At 39.3% G+C, this 22,073-nt stretch overlaps 1 protein-coding gene across 9 annotated transcripts in view; it reads left to right on the forward strand.

The window, feature by feature from the left end:
• ZNF385B (zinc finger protein 385B) overlaps positions 1–22,073 on the forward strand; it is a 258,525-nt gene that overhangs the window by 119,517 nt on the left and 116,935 nt on the right. Inside the window, exon 1 of one of the 9 annotated variants that reach the window (XM_089519652.1) lies at positions 6,604–6,664. The exons of 7 other annotated variants lie outside the window; for them this stretch is intronic. The gene's annotated coding sequence lies outside the window, so the exon portion shown is untranslated. Of the gene's footprint in view, positions 1–6,603; positions 6,675–22,073 lie in introns of those variants that run through there. One more of the 9 variants, XM_089519654.1, reaches the window with a different exon arrangement.

Raw genomic sequence — 22,073 nt, forward strand, 5'->3', positions numbered from 1 at the left:
GATATTCTCAGAGGTGGTATGCCAATTCCTTCCTATGAAATTGCCCTACAGCACCTGATATTTATTGGCAGTTTCCCATACAAGTACTAACCAGGGCTGACTCTGTTTAGCTTCCAAGAGCAGGCAAGATCTGATACCTTTAGGGTATTTTAACACATTTAAAAAACACATCACTCAATATTCTTCAGGGCAGCAAATCTTATCATTTAGTTTCTAGGTACATATGGATTTGTGTCAGTTTTAATGATCCAGTACAATCTATCTACTCAAGTGGTGGTAGTTCTCCTGCATCTCAGTCAAAGGCCATTCCTAGCCCTACTGAAATCTTTTATTGGCGATTCTAGGGAATGAACCTGCTGTTTCATAGATGCTGTGCTGCTGAATGGTGGCCCCTCCTTGAGGAGGGCTCTAACCTCACCATGCGAGGTGGAAATACTTCTTGACAGTATCTTCCTTGTTTCATTTACTTTCCTCTGAGCTATCTGTTGACCAATTGAAATGAAGCACACTGTACATTTGCAGTTTCAGTTCAGGGCATACTTCTCAATAACTCTGGCTCCAGTCTTGCCAAGTCTGAAAAAGCAAGTTAGGAGCCTTTGCTTCTGAGACTTTAAAAACAGTTGATGAATTATATGCAGATGCGAAACATGCTTCTGGGTAAGTAAAACTGTGTCAAGCATATTAATTTCTCTGAGGTTATAATCTTATGATCCTTACTTGAGAGTAAGTCCCATTGAGCTTATTGAGCCATACTTCTCTGTAACCAACTGTGGGGTCAAATTGCAAAGCTGGTTTTATAAGTATAATTTTCTTAGAAATAAATCCCATGGTTTAAATAAAATGGCATTTATTTCTGGAGGCACTTGGTTAATCTTGACTTGAGCGGCAACGCGGCAATTCCATACAACCCTACCTGAATGCAAACCCCACTGAAATCAATTAGAGTTAATGCTAACTTCTTAGTAAACATGCTCAGGATATGTGTGTGGGTTTACCAGGGCAAAATGACACACTGCATGTTTAATTGCCTTCATAAACAAAGAGGAATATAGTGTTTTTATTGTTTCGTGGTTACAAATATTGTCAATGAGATTTTTTTTAGAGTGGTTTAGATACTCAGCTACCAGTTTAAATTATCTTAGTTTGTAGGATGCGTTAATATTATCACATATCTTGATTTTCATATATCTCTTTAGTGTTGCACTGGACAGTATATGATACAGAGAAATGAAATTGACTGAGCCAATGGATGAGAGACAATCATGACATTTTCTTTAAGATGTATATTAAGATGATGTATTAGAAAGCATTTCTGTTTCTACGAGTAGGTAATTTAGATTTGTATATTTCTCATTTAAAGACCTATTTTTATGGATCATAAGTAAATATACCCTTTAGGATTCTGCTGTAAACTCCATGACAGCATCTATAATAAATTGGAACAGTTTCTTATATTTGAAGAATTTCATCTTTGTGTTCTTAAGGAATATTTTTAAATTTCTCAGTTTGAATAATATCAATGTCTTGCTAATTTTACCCTAGACTTGTTCAACAGTAATAAACCTGTGAAGGAGAGTGAGATAATTTATCTCAATAAGTAGAATGTAAATTATAAAGTGCCAATTAACATGTAGGAAGTATACTTTCTTCATGCAAGAGCCATGTCATAAAATTAGTGATATTCCTTCTAGACATCTTATAAGTGCCCTTATAGTCATTGTGCTATTTGGTTGCTTGGTTGTTCTACCCCAAAGTGGTAAGACTTCATAATTCATTTTTAATAGGGCTATCAATCAAATAAGCCATTTTAGTTAATGAAACATATGCTTCATAAACTATTAGTTAGTTGGTTGAGGCTTCAGTCCTGTGTACAGCAATCTGAGTAAATCTCATTGATTTTAGCAGGGATTATTTGTTAATTTATTCATTCATTTATGGGGAACAAGTATAGAATTAGAACAGGAATGGAGAATTCGTGATCTTCCAGATGTTGGTGGACCACAACTCCTAGCATCCTTGACCCTTGGGAATGCTGGCTGGAGCTGATGATAACTCTAGACCAATGACTTCTGGAACTTTGCAAGGTATCACTGCAGTTATATACAATCTATTCAAACATAAATCCTATTGAATTTAGTGGAATTTACTCTTAGCTAAGTGATCTTTCTGCTATTCAAATTTCAAAGAGTATCCTCTTAAAACAGCTGAAGATAACTTTCACTTTAATGAGCTAAAGGTACCAAACAGTGCTAGAGGGAAAGTATTTCCCCCCCTTTTTTTTTGTGGAAGAACCAAAATTGTCTTTAAACCCTCCATCATCATCAGTTGAAATGTTCATTCACTAATTTTCCCTTTGTAATTTAATATTGTCTTTCACACATTAATTGGCTGAAGCTTTGACTGACATAACTAGCAAAAGCCACAATACCTATTTATGCTTACACTGCTCTATAAATTGTCGTATTTACCAAATGTGCTATAGAAATTACTTATTGGCTGAATACACATTAGTTTCGGGGGGGGGGATCATAAATATTTAAAATATGTTCATGTTGTAACTGTAATGAAGAAATGTAATCTGAATGTAATTGAGGAGAAGCAAGCATACAGTACTTGAGAAAATGAAGTCTCTGAGCAATTGTGGGATTGTTGATTCTTTGCTATAAATTCATTGTACCCACCACAGACTTAGAACATTTTTTTCAATGTGTTTATCATTCTCTTGCATTCTTTGGGTTGTTTTCTTGAACTGTTCATAATTATCTTGCAGTGAAACTATCTAAGCAATTCTAAGACAATATATTAGTATGTTTGGCCAGGATTTCAATAGAGGTTTTGGGGACAAGTTTGATAAACAACTATTAGCATGAAGCAACTTGGAATCTTACAGATCCTTTTTTTGTTTTTTACATGCAAGGTACAAATGAAATTGACTTCAATTTTTCTCAGTCATTTAATACTCTCTGTATGTACTATATATATATATATATATATATATATATATGAGAAGACATTTCATCCTTATTCTCTGGTGGATTACAAAAATCATTAAGTTGTTTTCATATCTAAAGTATAGTATACACTTCCTGTGATTGCTAGAAAAGTCTGAACACCTTATATTTTTATGTTGTTCCCCTGAAATCCTGGGTCATAAACCCTGTTTCAAAGGAGTAAAGAGCACTCCAGAATTTAGGAGTTCTACTGCCAGACATTTAAAGCAAGCTCAGTTTGTGGAAGGAGTGATACGTCCTTCTGTCCAAGAAGCGTAACTCTGAAAAAACTCTCTCTGTTTTTCTCACTGGCCCCATTTGCCCTTTAATGCACTTGAATAATTTTGCTTGATAGTGTGGATTTTTCGTCGCAACTAAGATTAATGCCTAAAGAACTGTTGGGAACTGGAATCCGTGATGTTCTAGATCCTGTGAAAGCTTCCATGTGTTCTTAAGTCAGACATTTATGACGATTGCATGGACACTTGGGAGACAGAGAAAGCAGGTGACATTCAAATTAGTAACACAGTCTTGATTCGTCTGTCTGTAGACCTCCTTCCTGCGTATAATGCATGAATGGAGCTAATAGCGATTGCTTGTACTCTCTGTGTTTTCCTATTGCAGTTCTGTATAATACGATTCAGACCAAGAAAATCTGGCTTTGGGAAACCCAGACAGACAGACCAAACAGACTTCTGTGAATGACCATCTGATCACATAGTCACCCTTGCCATTTCTGAGTACTCAGATGACCTCTTCAGAGGTGGAGGGAAGCAGAAGAGTGTCAACACATGTGGAATGGAATCATGTTCTTTTTTCTTTTATTGGTAAAATGAGTCACTTAAGGTGACACGGTCTTTCATAGATACTAAATCTGGAAAAATACCCCAGTGCCAGAGACTCTAATTTCTTCTGAATAAATGCAAGAAAGATTAGTTATTCTTGAGCTATTTCTTTCCATTATTACGAGATAGATGATTCAGAAAATCATCCAGTGACTAAACCTGCTTTATCCTTCTAGGGGGAAATAGTTGCTGTTTGAATGAAAAGAACACTTGTGCATTCATCTGTGTGGTATATTCATACCTGCCATGAGGTCCAGTACTGTTTGGAATGTTACATAAACTTCCTTGTTTTAGACTGTGGACTGGTTTGGAATAGGCAAACAGAACTGAAAGAGGCCTTCCAGCCAGTTCTGCATAAGCAGGAAGCCCAGTATTTACACAATAATCAATAGAGCAGTGAGGAGAAGGACCCGCAATGACTTATGCTACAAGCCTTGGCTTTTAAACTGGTATTAGATGTTAGGAACTTCTCTTGCATCACCCAGAGGGACTAATAAAACCATGGATAGTTTGGAACAGATTTACAGAAAACCAAATTTGCTCAAACTCTGTCCTGTTCAGAGCCTAAATCATATCACAGATCTCTGTACAGAATGCATGTCTTTATAAGCATGGATTGCAGGAGGAGGGTCATTCATTTGGTTGTATTTATTTTATTTAAAGTAGGTGTTTCTAATATAGCACACTCTGCTAACTGCTACTGTTTAGTCTTCTGCAATCACTGTGCCTCCAGTTATTGTCCTTATCATCCCCCACCCAGGCAAGGTGTATGTCAGTACTTTTTAGGACTCCTTATTAGTTACAAAGGTGAGTCCCCCTTGCCTTTGAGTCCTGTAGCAGGAGCTACCCTTCAAGGGAAATGGAGTCTGAAGTAAAGAATGCTATTGGTGGGACTGGCTCCAGGGAGATGATACAGCCCTTCTGCATCTAGTCCTTGGATCCTGTGGGCTAATTCTGCACAAAGTCCCTCAATGGCAGTGCCATTGCCAGACTTCATTGAGACCTGCTCCAAAGAGGAGCAATGCAAAGCAATGGTGGTCAGCCTTGGGAAAGGCTTAATGCAGCTCGGACGCCTCCAGATGTGTCAGGGTAAGACTTCTGGAATGCAATGGAAGAAGCTTTTTGGAGTGATGTCAAGACTTCTACAGCTCCAGTCTGCCTCACCTGAGCTCCCCGCATTTTTTTCTTATCCCAAGGCTTTTTAGCTCTCCCTGTCCTCTTCCCAGGAACAGCAGCACCTGAGGCCCTGAACATGTTGCTAGGCAACCAGCTACCTGGCAGCCTCATTTCAGGCCTCTGTGCAGCTAAAAGGCTGGATCGGCTGTGGTGACACCCTGCTATAAGGAGATAAGCCATAAGAACCATGGAATCATCCTGTTGGAAGAGACTTAAAGGGCCATCCAGCCCACCCCCCTGCCATGCAGGAAGACACAACCAAAGCCCCCTGACAGATGACCATCCAGCCTCTGTTTAAAAACTTCCGAAGACGGAGACTCCACCACAGAAATGATGACATTCATAGTGTGACTCAAAATACAATATTGTGTGATTTTAAAGTATGGAGACACTTTTGTACATAGGAGTAAGTCAAAATTACCAAGAATTCCAACTGCTTATTCATGAGCTGCTTGTTCATCCTTACAGCCTGACCAACCCTCTCTTGTCTCTTCCCACCAAAAGAAGCAGCAAAGTTAAACAAGAGACTAATGTGAGAGCAATGGTTTTCTATTACACCTGAATTTAGACCATGGTTTGCTGCTCCCCTGACCAACCAAGAATAGGAAACCAGCTTCAAGCCCTGGTTTGACATCCTGGTTTATTAGTGGAGTAACAATTAGAATATTTTGGGTAAGATATCTTGGGAAAGAATGTGCTGAGGAAACTATGGGTATATTATAATTACTATGGCTATGATATGGGGCATTGGCATTTACTATTGCTGTGTTTAGCTTGTGTACCTCTAACTAGGACCTTGTCTTCATGGGCCAAAAGACCTGTTTCTCCCTTGTTCTGGTGCCATCCGATTCAGAGATTGCACATCCCAAAACCCAGTTCTGATGTGGGAAGTCTGGATGACATCTGGTACATCCCACACCAGAGCCTGGGTATATCAAAACTAGTAGGGAATAAAAAAAACAAAAACCTTACCCGTTGCTCCTGATTTTCCAGAAGATTCAGAGCCCTTCATTTCCATGCTGTGGTGGCTCTCTGCATGGACATCGCATTGGGCTAATCGGTGGGTGTGCCAACTCAGTAGGTTGCTTGTTCTGAAGTGAGAATGAGAGACTGTGGCACCTGAAGCACTAGGGGACCTGTACAAATAGCTGTCACAGTGCGGAAATGAAGGGTGAGGTAATGGGTGCAGGATGGAGCAGCTACAGGGCCAGGATACTCCTGGCTGCCCCTGGAATATCCTGGTCAGCGGAGACAAAGCCTAAGCCATACCTGTTTCCTTCTAAAGAAATACAAATACCAGAAAGCACTATAAGCCTGCAGTGACCTTCTTCCAAGGGAAGCTATGCCCAGGTAAATAGTGCACCACTGTAGTTTCTCACCATTCTGGGAAGTGCGTTGAGCATAGCAAATTTTTTCTCAAACAGTTGTCAGCATTATGTATTCCGTATCTTTCCCTGAAAACCGGTACTGAAGATGAAGCATAAATACAATTGGTAATTATATATAACAAGAAAGCTGCTCCCAAGAGTACAGGGGATGTTTTCTGATGATATAAAGGGGACCAGCTATTCAGCACCACCTACTATTGGATGATTAGTAAATTCACAGAAAAGAATTCTCTCCTGTCTGCCTCACCCACCAAATTCAGACCAAGTGAGTAAAGGTACATTTCTGCTGAACACTTTTCAATCAGCCATACTGCGCTAAAAATGTTATATTTGTCTATGCCAATAGTAAGATTGCCTGAGGAGGATCTAAACATCCAAAATCTGTGGATATGTTTTACCGGGGGGGGGGGGGGGATTGAGGTGTAATTTGTATTTTCCTCCTAACCAAACTATCTGAGGCATTTTGTGGTAATATGAATTCTCAGGGACCACAGAGACAGTGTTTTTTCTGTCCTGATGTGATCTTTGCTCAAACCACCAGTAGTCCCTTAAAAAAACCATGTCAGGCTTTTAAGTAAAAAAAATGGAGAAAGATGTTTGGCTATACATAGTTCCAGTATGTCTATATATCCATAAATGAGTAGGACCCAAGAAAGAGGAGGAGAAAGAGAAGAAGAAAGGCTATCTGTTGTCCTGCAGAAAGGGTCTGCCCATGCTAAGAACATTTTATGTTTAAAAATCTGTTTCTTTAAGCAGTATATGTATATTCTCTGTAGGACACTGAACAATTTCCTCTTAAGGATATGATATTGACTGTGTCAGAATAACCCTTTTGCTGCCACAGGGAAATGATTTGATCTATCTTGTACCTATAAAAATAAAATATAATGAATGTGTGATGGATCCCCTATCTAGATTGGCTCCACAGTTCCAACCCTCAGGCTCCTGGCATACCTTGCAATTTTACCCTTAAGATCCTTTCCTGCATCTGGTACTTGGATCAATGTTTAAAATTCTTCAGTATTAAAATTCTTCAATTTAATTGTGAAAGTGTGTATGAATACTGCTGTGCTTCAATCACAATGGGATTTGTCTGTCAGTAGATGGAAAACCTTCCTAACCAATGCATAGCTTTGCAGTCACCCCAGCTGAGGTTGTTAAAAGCAGTCAGAGAAACTAGAACTATAGAAAGAGGATAACAAGGTTATAGGATTATCTCCTTCCCTTGATGTGGAGCAGCCCCGCACATGGTCATGGGACAGATAGATTCCTTTCTTACATTGCTAGATAGGTACATCATGGCAACAGGAATCCCTAGGATGTTCTAGGGTGATTCTCTTCACTGAAGATCAAACTAAAGCTGGATGCTATTGCCATTTAAGCAACAGATCAAGTGCTCTCTCCCTCTTCAAACATTGGTATTTATATTTTTACAGTCTTGGCTATCAGTATTGAATTGTGGCTAGTATACAATAGCATTTGAGGGAAGATTCACTTCTGTTGTACAGTACATAAATAATTGGCCAGCATTCTGTATCAGCTACTTACAGCCAAAACAGACCAACTCAAAACACTGGCTTCCCAGCGGCTTGTGAATGTGGCATATGCACCATGCATGCCCCAATGCTGCCCTGAAGCTGCCAGGCTGCCCACACATGGGCTGGCTTCACGGCACGGCACTCCCGTGGAGCAGCGTTTATAGTCCACATGCTCCAACTCTGCTCTTTCAGGGGTGGCTTTAAGCTATCCCTTTGGGGCCGTCTGCTTCGCCCCTTAGTTAAGTATACTTTACCTCTCTTGGGCCAACACCTTCCCCCAAACCTGAAACATCTTTCACCTGTGCTCCAGTCACTGGCAGAATGGACCTCCATCTCCCCATACAGCTGATTCCCTGTAAAGTGGGATTGAGGGGGGAGTTATATTTGTGGCAATGGTGTCACAATTGTGACTAAGTAGTGATCATGAACACTTACCTGGAGCATGAGAGAATGACATTTTTGTCAAATTTGGGAGGGTCGAACCTGTTAAATATATTTAGCTAAGTAACCTCTCCTGGACTAACTCTCCCAAACCTGAGGGAAATGTCATTCACCCATGCACCAAGTAATTGTTCTGTATAATTAACTAAGTAGCTGGTAGAAAATACTTGCCATTGTTTGAATATAATAATGGAAACTGGGTTTCTAGGTCAAAGATACGGTTTCTCACCCCTAAGACATTTCTTTATAAAAATGAACAACTGATAAAGAAAGGAGATACTGGTCTTCTAGACAGCCCTGTCAAGATATTGCTGGACTGCATGTCCTGCTGGCCTAGCCTGGGTATGATACAAACACAGATAAGTGAAAAGTAAGATTCATGTCTTGCTTCTAATGGTCTTTGAAGCTTCAATTTTATGGCTGGATTTATTATAAGTAGTGTAAATGTGCTTCCAGTGAAAAAAGGAGAGATTCCTGGAACAGGAATTCTGCCTTATTTCTACTATGTCTATAGATATTTTGTAGAACATGGAACATCAGGGCAGTGATAGTAAAACACATCTGTTGTGTCCCAAACAATTAATTCTTCAACTTTCTTTGATTTGTGATTTCCATGTTTAGCAGTCAATAAAACATTTCTCTGCTTAGTCCTTCAGTTGTGCTTTATAAGAGTCTATGATGTCATAGACTTCTGTTTTTTAAAAAAGGCTTGTTTACTAGAAAAATTTAAATAAAATATGTTAATGTATGTGATTTATGAAAGCCAGTTTGATATAGTGGTTGGAGTATTGAACAGCATTTCTGGAGATGAGAGTTTTATTTCCCTCATGGACGTGGAAACCCACTGTGCGAGTCACAAACTGTGATAGTTCACCTTATGGTCACCATTAGTGAGAAATGTCTTGAAGGAACACAACAACAATTTGATGTATACCGTATGTCAGAAGATGAGGATGTATTGGGAAGGTGTCAGAGAATGCAATATTGAGGATTACTGATGATTGGATGAGTTCTTGAATGGGGCGTTAACAGGTTTTCTGTTTTAGCAAGTAATATTTTTGAACCAGCATTGGCGTATGACAAAAGGAGCTCTGTTTGAAGAAACAAGTACTTAGATATTTACAGTAAATTCCAGTTTTCGCTCCATCAATGTGCTATATGATTAACTGAAATCCTGAAAATGTAAATCATTTCCCTCTACAAAGGAATGGTAAAAGAAATTATCAGTATTATTTATTTCATTTCTCTACTCTGCGATTCTGTTATTTGCTTAGAATCCATTGTGGATAGCTATAGCAATTTTAGCAATTTGTGAGGTTTGCTGCTTTACTTTCAGCAAACTGATAATGTCCAGTAATTATAGGTCTGATATTTTTTAACTCTACCAAGTTACACCATGCAGCAACAACAGAATAATGCATAGTTATAAAGTCAGATCCTATCTGCAGTGTACATCTATCAATATTGTCACACTTCACACAAATTTACCAATTTCACTAGCAGCATCTATAGCTACCCATCACCGATACTGCAGTTATTGTCCAACTTGACACAATTTTGAAAATACAGCCGCCTTCAATATTACTTTTCCATGTGTTCATTTTGTAAATGTAAGCAGGAAAGTGACCAAACAAACTGAATTGTAAAATGTGGGAATAGGCAGGTATGAATATAAGACAGACAATTGTTCTTGGATTTAGCCATTTTAAGGGGTAATAATTAAAACATATCTGAGGAAATGTAAGACAGAATTGGTATCAAGTCACGCTCTCTCAGCTTCAGATGAAGGCAGTCACAATCCCCCCTGAAGAAACTTGCCAAGAAAAACCCTGTGATAAGTTATCTTAGGGTTGCCATAACTTGAAAACAATTTGAAGGCACACGACAACAGCAACCCTTATTGTCCAAGTTCCTGGGCAGAACTGGTGTTTCCTTCTGTTTTTAGACATGTTGCATAAGTGCAAATAAATAATGTTTGTTCTGCTGCTGCTGCTGCTTTTGGATGTCAAGTCCTTTTCTCATGGAGATCTTGCTGTTTCACTAGGATATCAGAAAGAATCTATAAATTGCATTTGTTGTGTTGTCTCTATGTTTTAATTTTTTTTAAAGGATATCAGCTGAATCAGTCATCTGTCCAAATGTGCATCTTTCTTTCTAATGAAAAACAACATGAACACACCTGCATTTCATTTGAAATAATCAGTAGTACCAGTTTTTAATTTCCGTAATATTGGCACATTGGTTCCAAATCAAGAAGTTTTGCTTTGGTTTCACTGAGAACCTTTCACAAGCCAGCCTGAAATGTGGTACAACAGAGGATGCTCATAAATAATGAAGATTCAGCAGTCCTTTGTAACATAAATCAGTGCTTAGTGGGTTTAGGTATGGGTTGTGCTATACAGAGCTACTAATGCACTGCCACCCAAATAGTAAGGCGTTTGATAACATTTCTCAGAGACAGTGTTTTGTTGCTTGCTCATCCACACATGAAGTCTTCTTTTCCTCTCACATAAATCAATGTAAGTCCATTAAGGATAATAGGCTTAACTCTGATTTATATCCTCAAATGTCTGAAGAGGGTAACTTGTGTTGAGTTTATAAAGAGCAGTAGATTGGCTGTCGACTGTGTAAAAAGTCCTGATGGATCTCTGAAAACCAGTAATTAATTTTGAAGCAAGTTTTCCAGAGTGTAACAGAAAACTATATGATGTCCTTGAATCTTGGAACTAATACTTGAAGCACTACACTGCCTGAAAGATGTGCACAGATTCATGATGATAGATCATTTCTACCTAATACTCCATCTCTAAGGAAGGTTAGAATTAATCCTTCAAAAGTTGTTTAAAATTTGTGCTTTTCATACTACAGTGGCATCTGATTTAAAAATAGCAAGCATTTGAAAAGAAAGCTTTAACCTTTGCCTTTTTGATAGGAAATGAGCTTTTGTTATTTGGGGGATTTACAGAGAGACGAAATGACTAGTTTGGCCTAATGTTATAATTCTGATATTTAATGTAATATCCTGGCTGCTATCACTGTTATTTCATACAATGAATAAACTTTCTCCCCTGTTCTGCACAAAAGCATCCGATCACGAGTTTGTTAAGTCCTAACTTCAGAGGTGTGAACTGTGTCATCCTCCAGAAAAAAACGCTAACTGGAATGGACTGAAGGATTTAGACAATGAAAGTGCGTGGAATGATATAATGAAGGATGAGGTGACAGGGAAGGAGTAGGAAAACCATATTAATAGTTAAGAGCCACTTAGTGAGGAAGACAGCCACCTAAGAGGAGCTGGTAAGTATTAGTTCAGGAGGCTTTAGCAATTTGAGAGGAGGATGGTATTGAGTAGTTAGCATTTTGGACAGCTAGGAGGAGAGAGGGAGGAGAGATTGCAGTGTGAGTTGAGGAAAAGATTAGGAAAGGATGCAAATATAACTTACGTGGGCTAGGAAAGTTAACTGGTCTAGCAGTGTTTTGTTTTTAATATGAAATAACTGCTTTTTCTTTTTCATATTGAAATGCTGCCTGAAGCTGTTTTGTCAGGGGAATTACTGACTACATTCCTGCACATGTCTGTGTATTTGTAACTGTCCTATTTCTGTTAAAAAAAAGCTATAGTGGGTTGCAAGGAAGGGTTATGGTGAGCCAGAGGCCCTAAGTTAAGAAAGGGGTAAGCTGAGATGCTGTCACATGCATATTGGCCAGCTGTGTGATGAAGGTTGTAAATGTTTCTTTGAAATAGCGCTATGCTCCAACCCCTCCAAAACAACAAATTATAAGAAGTACCCCTCCCCAAAATAAAACTTTACTGGACCCCACCACCCTGGATAAGTATCATTTTCTGCTCTCCCTTTCTTAAGCAAAGTCTTTGAGCAAGTGGTGGCAGTACAACTCTTTCTTGGATGAAGTGGATTTCCTGGATCCATTCCAGTCGGGATGCAAGCCTGCTTGTGGCAGAGAAACAGTCTTGCTTGCCTTGGAGAATGATGGCACCAGGTCCTAGACAAGAGGATACCAATCATGGTATCATTCTGTGTCTGTTTGAATGAGACAGAACTCGGAGGCACTTCTGTGGCCCCAGTCTGTTTTTTGCTAAACATTCCTAGAAGATGGTGATAGAGGATGGCAGCTCAGCCTCTTGGCTTTTAGCCTGTGGGTTCCACAGGGCTCAGTACTGTTTCTCATCTATCTAGACACAGACAGACAGACAGACAGACAGGAGAGAGAGAGGTGTCATCTGCAAGTACTACTGATGGCACTCAACCCCCCAAAAGTCATCTGGGGTTGGGTGCTATCAGTTATTCTGATGCCAAGGAAGCTGTGGAAATCCGGAATTGCTGTCTGGATATAGTAAAGCATTGGATATGGGTGAATAAACTAAGGTTCCAGCAAGACAAGATGGAAGTGCTGCTTGTCAGTGAGAAAGCTAACCTGGGGTTGGGATCACAACCTGTTCTCGGTGGGAATTGCGCTCTCTCTGCAAAATCAGTTTCATGGTTCTTGGACCTGGTTGGCCCAGTGGCTGTGGCAGTCAAAAATGTCTTTGCTCCATGTTGGTTGATGTGCCTGCTGCTCCTTTTCCTGTGAAGGATACATCTGGCCACAGTGGCTCATGCCTTCGTTACCTCCCAAATAGGCTACTGTAATGATCTCTTTGAGGGATTGCCCTTAAAAAGTATTTAGAAGCTGCAAGTAGTGCAAAATGTGGAAGCCGGACTGTTGCTGCATGTGCTTTTAAGAGATCAGTTTTACAAGAACTGCACTAGCTTCCAATTCCCTTCTGAGTTCAAATCAACATGCTGGTTTTGACTTACAAAGCCTAAACAACTTGAGGACAAGATGTTTGAAAGACTGACTACTCCCTTATGAGTCTGCTCAAAATTTGAGATCCTCATTGAAGGCATTCTTGTATGTCCCAATACTCCATGAGTTGGTGTATACATATGACAGTCCTGGCAGCACCCATGGGACTCCTTTCTAAAGGAACCTAGGCTAGTTCCTTCCAACTCTTCTAAACTCTATCTCTTCTGTCAAAGAAAGTTAGGCTGGCCAGTTAAGATGGTGCTGTTCTCTTTGGCATTTGATCATTTAAATGTCTCTTTATGTTTTGACTGTCTGGTTTTAAATTATGTTAGGTTTTTGGGGGGGAGGTTGTTATCTGATTGTTTTAGAAGTTTTTAATCTATGTATTTAACATTTTAAATGTGTTTATATGTTGTAATCACCTCAGGGGGGCTAGTGGACTGAGAGATGTCTTAAATAAATAAATAATATCCCCAAGAGCTACACCGTATAGAAATGTCTTCATTAAATTCATTTTTCAGCTGAGTTTCTTTTTTAGACACACACATGAAGTTCGCTAAGAGACAGAGAGATGAACCAAGAAGTCCTTGGTTTGAATTCTCACTCCAGTTACTTGCCTTAAGCAAGCTATTCTCTTTCAGTTTCAGTCCCCTTCCTATCTGAAAATACTAACACATTACTGGGTTTTTATAAGGATTACAACTATGTAATGAGTATGTAATACTATGGTCAATTGAAAGTACAATGCAAATATTGTTTTATTCTACACACAGCTGCTTCCTCTCCAACACACCCACACAACTTTTTCCTATTACTGTCCTCTTTCCTTTTTCTTCTTCTTATCCCACCCATGCAGCCAGTTTCCTGTACAAACATCTTAGGACAACAGGCACTGGCTAAATGTGCACAGAGGTTTAGTTACCTTTAAGTGGTTGGGAAAGCAGGTGGAAGATCACTCACATATGATGTTAGTTTGCACTCAGAAGTAGATCAGCTGCATACAGTTGGGAAGTTAATGAGCAGAAGTAAAATCTGCTATTTATTTTGCCTAATCCACATGACAACCCAGTTTAATGAAAAGTCATCTGGTGTCTTGCCAGCTATAGAGTTCACAGATGCTCAACTCTCACGTTGAGTCTCAGGGCCTGATCCCTTCCTCAAGCAAGTAGTGTAATCACAGAAAAAGAATGCCTCTATGAAAATAATTTTTAATATTTTTAAAGCCCTGCTGCTACAGTTTCTTTCCAGAAAGCTGCTATAGACTCTCCATTGGGTTCACCATGCCTTTTCCTCTCCTCCCCTATCAAAGTCCCTTAAATTATCAATTACAACCCACTGGCATCAGGGCTCAACAGAAAGCAGGAAATGGACATCAGTGAACTTGGAGTCATCATGCATGTGTTCGTAGTGGCAGCAGGGCTGGCTGGCTGCTAGTGCAATCTTCTGGTCTTCCTTCTGAGAAGGATGAAGGAACAACAAGGTGAAAGCTTAGTAAGCCACCATTGAAGTGGCATCACTCCAGCATTTTCCATTAATGGGAATTCGTGTTAATGCAGTGCCACGATTACAGGATATTGACAAGATCAGTGTGTACAATATGGAAGGCTTTCGCACAATCTCGCCCCATCTCCCCCCCGGAAAGGATAAGGATGGGAGAGCGATCCTGTCCCTATCCCATGTACATGTGATAATCTAATCTGCACCATTTTTACTTTTCTTATCTCCTGTCTGGATGTTTCATGCCTCTATACTCTGCTTTTTCCCATATGACCAGGCAAAGACCTCATCTGAAAAGAAGAGAACCCTGATTTTGAAACAGTCTGATGTCAGCTTTTGTGAAACTGTTCCCTTTCCTATTGATATCTCTCCTCTGTAACTGGCTTATTCAAGTAACAGCTTATCATTTTAGACAATTACTCTTTCATACATTTATTTTTTAGTGACTTACACCCAAGTCTTCAAGACAGTATTGTGCACTGATTGCAGTGACACTTGATAATGCGGTGTGTTCAGGATCAGGGTGTATTTTGAACTAGATATGGAATATCCACCCTATTCTACTTTACTCAGAAGTCTCAGTTTTAACTTTCTGGAATTCTATTTGTCATTCACTAGTAGCTTCTTTAATAGTAATGTATTTTTCATGCTCCTTTTAAAGATGTCTTTCCCAGAAGAGTTGATAGTAACGACACTACATAAAGCCTTCCTTCCTTCCTTCCTTCCTTCCTTCCTTCCTATTCATCTTCATATGTAGGAGTTTGGTTTGTGTGTTTTCCCTGAAGACCAAGAAAAAAAATGCCTTCTTTAAAAAAGTACCAGCAGCACCAGCATCTAACACTGTGTTTTTAAAGTTATTTCCCATCAGTGCAGATCAGCTAGTAACAGATGATGAGATAGATGCAAAAAATAAAAAATGGAACACAAATCCTAGAGAATTCTGATTACATAAAAAGGGCTTAAACATAGACAGTCACATTATCTGCTGCTCCTACAAAATTAGGAACCTTTCCCTTCTGTTAATCAGAAGGGTATTTATAGATTGAATTATAAATCTTTTCAGTGTGGTGGTATTCATAGCATATGCTTAACACACTACAGCAATAAATACAAGGCAGATGAAAATTAGAATATGGGCCACTTTTTCATTTTCCCATTTCCCTCTTAAAATCAAACTAAGCAAAAGTTTCCTAGTTGGTTAGACTGCCTGGTGTTGCCCTAAAGCGGCTTTCCCTTCTGGAGCTGTAGTTCCGCTGATAAAAAGTTTACTGTCCAGAATTGCAGATGGCCTAACTGGATCAGAGTATGAGTGAATCAGCCCCAATTTGCTGTGCAGTATTCTGGCTTCCCATCTCTGGTGTCTACAGTTGTGTTCCACCATGCTAAGGATGGCACAGCCTGAATGTACCACTACCAACCCATTCCTGGAAATCCTTCAAAGTGGAACCATATGTAGTTCTGTATTGCACCAGATTTCTTTTGATCCCAGTAAATCTTATCCATAGCTGCCTGATTATGATATGGGTTTGGTGAGAACTTGAGAAAAGGCTCTCTCATGCCTACACTTTGACAGACCTCCCTGATGGGAGATTTGCATAAACATCCTCCTCCCATTTCATTTTATCTTTTTACAATAGGCAAAGGCTATCCTTTTCAGATAAGCTTTTGAACTTCCAGGCTCCATTTGCTTCTGTTTTTTCCCTTAGGGTTGGCTGCTCTTCTCCTGCCTCATTGTACTGTATTTGACTTGTTTTCTTGGCCACTTTGGTGACCCAGCACAGCTGTACTGTGATCATGGGGACTCATCAGCACAGCGGTGGTAGCTCCATTGACTGGTTTGTTAATGGAGATGTTTTTTGTGTCAAGAGTAGTAAATAATACCTTGAAGAGGTAGCTAGCAACTGTGCGGTATTTATTTTTCTTATTTACATTAAGATAATGGGACCTTGCATTTGGATGCTGACAGTATTATCCCTTTGCTTCTAACTCTCCTCCCAATCTGGACTGGGTTAGGGAAATCTGAGCCTGCAATTTGTAGTGCTCCAAAGCAATCCATTAGTTTAATTTTTTGACAACAAAAATTGCAGACCTGGACCCCCTGGAGTAGATTAGAGCCACAGCCAAAGGCAAAAATTGATGTTCCTCTCACAGTTCCAGTCAGATTGGGTCCCCTGCCCCTACATTAAAGGATGAAGCCATGCAGTTACACTTTTAAAGTACATTCTGTTTTGGCCTTAAGACATCCAAGAAATGTTGAAGAGGAAGTAACAGCTTATAGAGAAAGGAAATTATGTTTCACAGCTGTCTTTCTGCTGGAAGGCTCAGCTCAACTCAGTCAGTTGCCTTGCTGTCTGACTGCATACCTTCTGTACTTGGACTCCTTTAACTGACACCTCTGACCAGCTTCTTCTAGTTAGGGAACAGGAATTTGTCAGTGAAGAGTTTATTTGGATGAAAATTTCACAGGGAGGATCTTTTGATATTACTTTGACAATTGCTAATAGGTCGAGATGAACAAAAGTTTGTGCTGAAAATACTTAAACGTTTAAGCTTGGCAGATATCTCTCCCCCACCCCCCAGACTTGTATATTCTTACAGTCTTCATGCTGCAAAGATATCTTGTAGAACCTTTGAAAGAAAGACGCTGGTACCATGAGCTTTCGTAGACCTGAGTTTACTTCCTCAGTTGCTAGCTTTTTTCTTTCAGTTAGTCTCAAATGTGCTTCAAGATTCATTTGCACACTGATTTTCCAGATTAACACAGCTGTGCCTTTGAATTTTTCATGCTATTAACTTTTTCAGTTTGGTCCCAAGTGTCCACAAACTTTAGTTCTTTTTATGAAATTTATATGGTTTATATATGAAGAATTATAGGTGTGGCTACACTGAAATCCTTTGGAATCTACAGTATAGTTAAAACTCACTTGGCAACACAAATCTGTACTCTGTGATCTCTTAATGTCTTTTTTCCCTTGCCTTCTTAATTAATATAGTGAATTTGTAACTGTTAAAATGTTCAAAATGGTCTTTTCAGAAAGACACTGAAGTCACAAAATACTATCTGTGAGTGCACACTTGTTTATAATGGAATTTGGAGGCAGCCCCTGAAGACATTCTCCAGGTATTCATTGGGGAAGTCATAACTAATGCAAGAAAGTGGATGATGCTGTACCACGGTAGAAGTGCTTTTTCTCACCTGGTATTCTTGACCCTGGATATCACCTGATAGTCTTAGAATTGCAAGGATTTTTTATTGACTGCATAGAGCATTGGGAGAGAACTTTGTTTACATCAAAGGAAAGAGCAGAACACAGAAGCGTACATTAGGGATTTGATTGCAGCCAGCTTTTCTAGCTTAGAAAAGATGAAGCAAAATAGAAGATTTATTTTCTGGCCATTGTCTTTAAGTAAGAGTTTGGGTATTTCATTAATTGTATCCTCTATTTGCACCTAATGCATAACTAGCCCAGTCTTACAGTTGAAATAGGCACCTCTCTCATTTTAATGTACTTTAATCTGCACAAAACACTGTTCTGGTTTAGGGATTAGACAGAACCAATGGTAGATGCATGGCTCTCTGAACACATGGGGCAAGTGTTGTATATATAACATACAATACACACACATACACACACAATATATATAATAGGCAGTTATGCATATATAATATTAATACATAATATTGTTATGTTTTAAAATCACAGTTGAACCTCTGCTTATGTCTGACAGTGGAGAAGTTTTAATGCCATGAATGAAATGCAGCAAGTCCAGAAGATCTATTTTATGTTTTGCAACACTGATTTAAATGGTCTGCTAGCTCCCACAGAATAGATAACATGGTATTTGCGGATTTGTTACCTATTTCAAATAGCCAAAGTGAAGAGGTTTTCTATCAGAATTGTATCAACAGTATCTGTTCCATTAAACAAACACATTACACAGGAGCACTCGCCGTGTCTTTGCCAGAAAACCTGAGCAAACAGATAAGAATTGGCTTTGACAGCCTTTTGTTGGTGGTCAGGAGCTGCACCTGGTGCACTGCTTTTCAGAATCAGCTTGTCTCTAGCCAAGCAGCATTGTTGTTTAACAGGAGATGCCCAAGTACATTTCAGCTTTGGAGTATCTACCTGATGTATAATCAGAGTGCTTGCTTGTAAAAATCTGAGCTGGTAAGAATAGTTGTGATTTGTTTGTTCATTGCTTGAGTATGTGTATATATTCTTATGTAACAAGCTTCCTAGAACTATCCAGAGGAATGGGGCATATTTTTTTCAGTGCCATCACATTGAATTCCACCCCCACTAGTACATGGAAAGTTAGCATGTCAAAGACATAGCATCTATCCCTGATATACTAACTTCCTATGAATAAAAATGTCAGTGTAGAGGAACATTCACTGGTGTAAGAGGACTATACCCAAGATGGAGCCACTAGATAAAAGTTTTATACACTGAATACTGATTTTCTCTACCTAAGAAGTCTTCAAAATGGGGCTTCTAAAATGTGTGACATGACAACTTCTTATTCAAAGAATTAAGCACTCATTTTTGAATAGGAAAATTAATGTTTTGCAAAACATTAAAAGCATGAATGGTTTTAATTCACTAGATGCTTCAGGAGAAAGTTCCTTTATGTTGATGCCCATTTCCATTTAGCCATCTCCATTTGTCAGTAACTGCTTTCATCAGTATGCCACTATGATCAGATCATGGAAAAGTTCTCTGAATCAATTAAAAGGTATTAAAAAAAACCCTGGAAACTTTGTTGGGGATGCTACAGGCCTGCTTGCCATCATGAAGAAATTTGATTTTGAATTTTCATGAGGAGCATCTCAAAGCTCCTTAAGGCCACCCAGAGCAAAGAAGTAAGACTAAAGGAATCTATGCAACAATCAACATGGCTGCACAAATGGGCCAACAGATGTGGGATGAGTATAACTTTTGATTAATTCCTCCAAGAAGCTGAACATCTGAAAGACAACTGAGGAAATTCCAGTTGACAACTGGAGGTGGGGAGGATTGCCTAGGAGTTCTAGAAGAGAAGCAAAAACAAAATAAGTGCCTTGTCACTCCTTAAAGACACTTTTTTGTGATGTAAGTTTTGAAGGGCTACACAAACCACTTTGAATCTGAGGCGGTTTCCAGACCGCCCAAAAGTACATGCTTGGCACATACTAAGGTTAGAAAGGGGCGTCCTTTCCGGATGCCCCTAACCCTAGTACGCGCTGAGCACGTACAAAATGGCAGTGCCCATTCTACATGGGCACTGCCATTTTGACGTAGCGGATGCTTAGCGTCCGCATGTCTCAGCGTCATTATGATGCCACAAGTGCGCCCATGGCACTTTATGGCATCATAATGGCGCCGCAAAAAGAAGCTGCTTTTTGCGGCTTCTTTTTGCGGCACGGAGGAGTTGTGCGGTTTGGCTGCTGAGGCTCCTCCACAAAGCAAATGAGGGCGCCGTCAGACCACTGTTTTGGGCGGTCTGTAAAGCACCTGATACATACCCAAGGGAGTTTATGCTCCAGTGGAGCTGTTAGTCTTTAAGTTGCCACAGAATGCTTCATCGTATTTGATTGCCAAACTATCACAGCTACCCCTCTGGAATATGAGAAGTTCTGGCTTTGAAGATTATATCTTTGAAGAAAAATCTGGTGACAAAAATGATTCAGATTCAGAGAGTGAAACTGTGAAGAATATTTTTTTGAACTACAGTACTAACATTATACTGAATGCAACAGGCAATTTTTTTTTAAACAGGAAAATTATAAATGACTTCCTGCCTCATAGTATCTGTGAGTGACGTGTTTCAAGCAAATGCAGGTCAAGCAGCGCATGATATTGAACACATGCAGTTTCCCCTCACCTTGTTTTTTAAAGCCTCTCAAGTGGCCTTTTAGGTGAAAACTGGTAGGTGGGGAGGACACAAAAGATTAACTTAGCAAATCACTTGAGCCTCAGTCCCTTCAGTTGCCTAGGAATCAGTCCCAACAAAAAGAGAAAGTAGAATGAGAAAGTGACAATAAAATGTATGCCTCTATGTTCATTGTTGCTGTTGTTGTGTGCCTTTAAGTCTTATCCAACCCTTTGCTAAGTCCAAATGTACAACAGATAACATTCAGCCCACATTCTCTTTTGTTCTGCAGAAAAAAAGAACTGCTAGCTACACATGAAAAAATAATAATAAACCAAATGCCTTTCAAACTGAATTCTTTTTCGAGGACTCTTGAACAACCCATTTCAATCCTGATCTCTCCACACATCTGTAAATATTCTAACTGAATATGTTGAGTAAACATTGTAGTAAGCCTTTAGACTTTACAGGAACATGCAGTATGCAATAAAGATGACAAGGATCTCAAGTGGTTCTGCTTATAAATGGCTGTTTTCTAAGCCAGGCAGCTGTTTAAAATGATGGCAAGGATTAAGGCAGAGCTTGGCAACTTCCACAGCACAGAAGGTCACATTGGGCACACTAAAATCATGGAGCTGGCATATTTTGCATAAAACTTACACAAATGGGGTGCACTTCTTCAGCTGCCTGGGTTGTACAAATTCCTGTAGGTTAATAGCTCTTGTTGAGCAGCTTTTAGTAAGCTATAGCTGGCAAGTACAGTACTGGAAGTGCTAAGCCCAGAGTGATCAAGCTGCAAGGTTACTTCGCTCTCTAAGTTAGGATATGAACATAAAAACAGATTTGGGGATGGGGAGTTTTGTATTCTTTCTTGGCTTTTGGAACGCATGGTCAGAATATATATATTTTTATTCCAGCAGCTGAGTACTAAATGTTTGCAGCCACTTAAAATGAAAGTTGAAGCTTGTCAGTCACTCAGAATCTTACTTGAATCTTTCAAACACTTCTGTGTATCTTCAGGAATATGGAGAAGGTAAAGTGTGACCAAATCTGCTCACAGATATAGTAGCAGTTACTTGTAGGCAAATTATGTAACTGAAGTGTCACATCATTTGAACCCTGCCATAAAAATAGCTCTTGAGTACATATGTCTGTGTGATGGACAGTTTGAGTCTCAGTTAGGTTTCAAGAGTTGCTGCTTACCATTTTATGAGCACAACATCAATCAGCTACAATATTCAGCTACAGTCATGTGTGTGGCATTGTTGTATTACTATGTTTTGAGTATTTTGAAACGGCCCTCGGGCTATTCAATAAACTTGTTTATATTTATTCAGCTACAGTCAGAGACCCGGGTTCAAATTCTTGGTCAGCCACAAAGCTCATTGAGTAAATGGTGCTGCAGTCATTAACTGTCACCCTAATCTACTTGACAGGGTTGTAACAATAACTGAAGAAAGGGCAAGATGAAAATATTTAGTAATGATGATTTCTGAATAGCTTGTTAAGGACTTCCCAAAGGAAGTGATAAAATGCATG

The sequence above is a fragment of the Sceloporus occidentalis genome, unplaced genomic scaffold (assembly GCF_023333645.1).
Source record: "Sceloporus occidentalis isolate IW3139 unplaced genomic scaffold, rSceOcc1.0.p SCAF_4, whole genome shotgun sequence".
Lineage (NCBI taxonomy): Eukaryota > Metazoa > Chordata > Lepidosauria > Squamata > Phrynosomatidae > Sceloporus > Sceloporus occidentalis.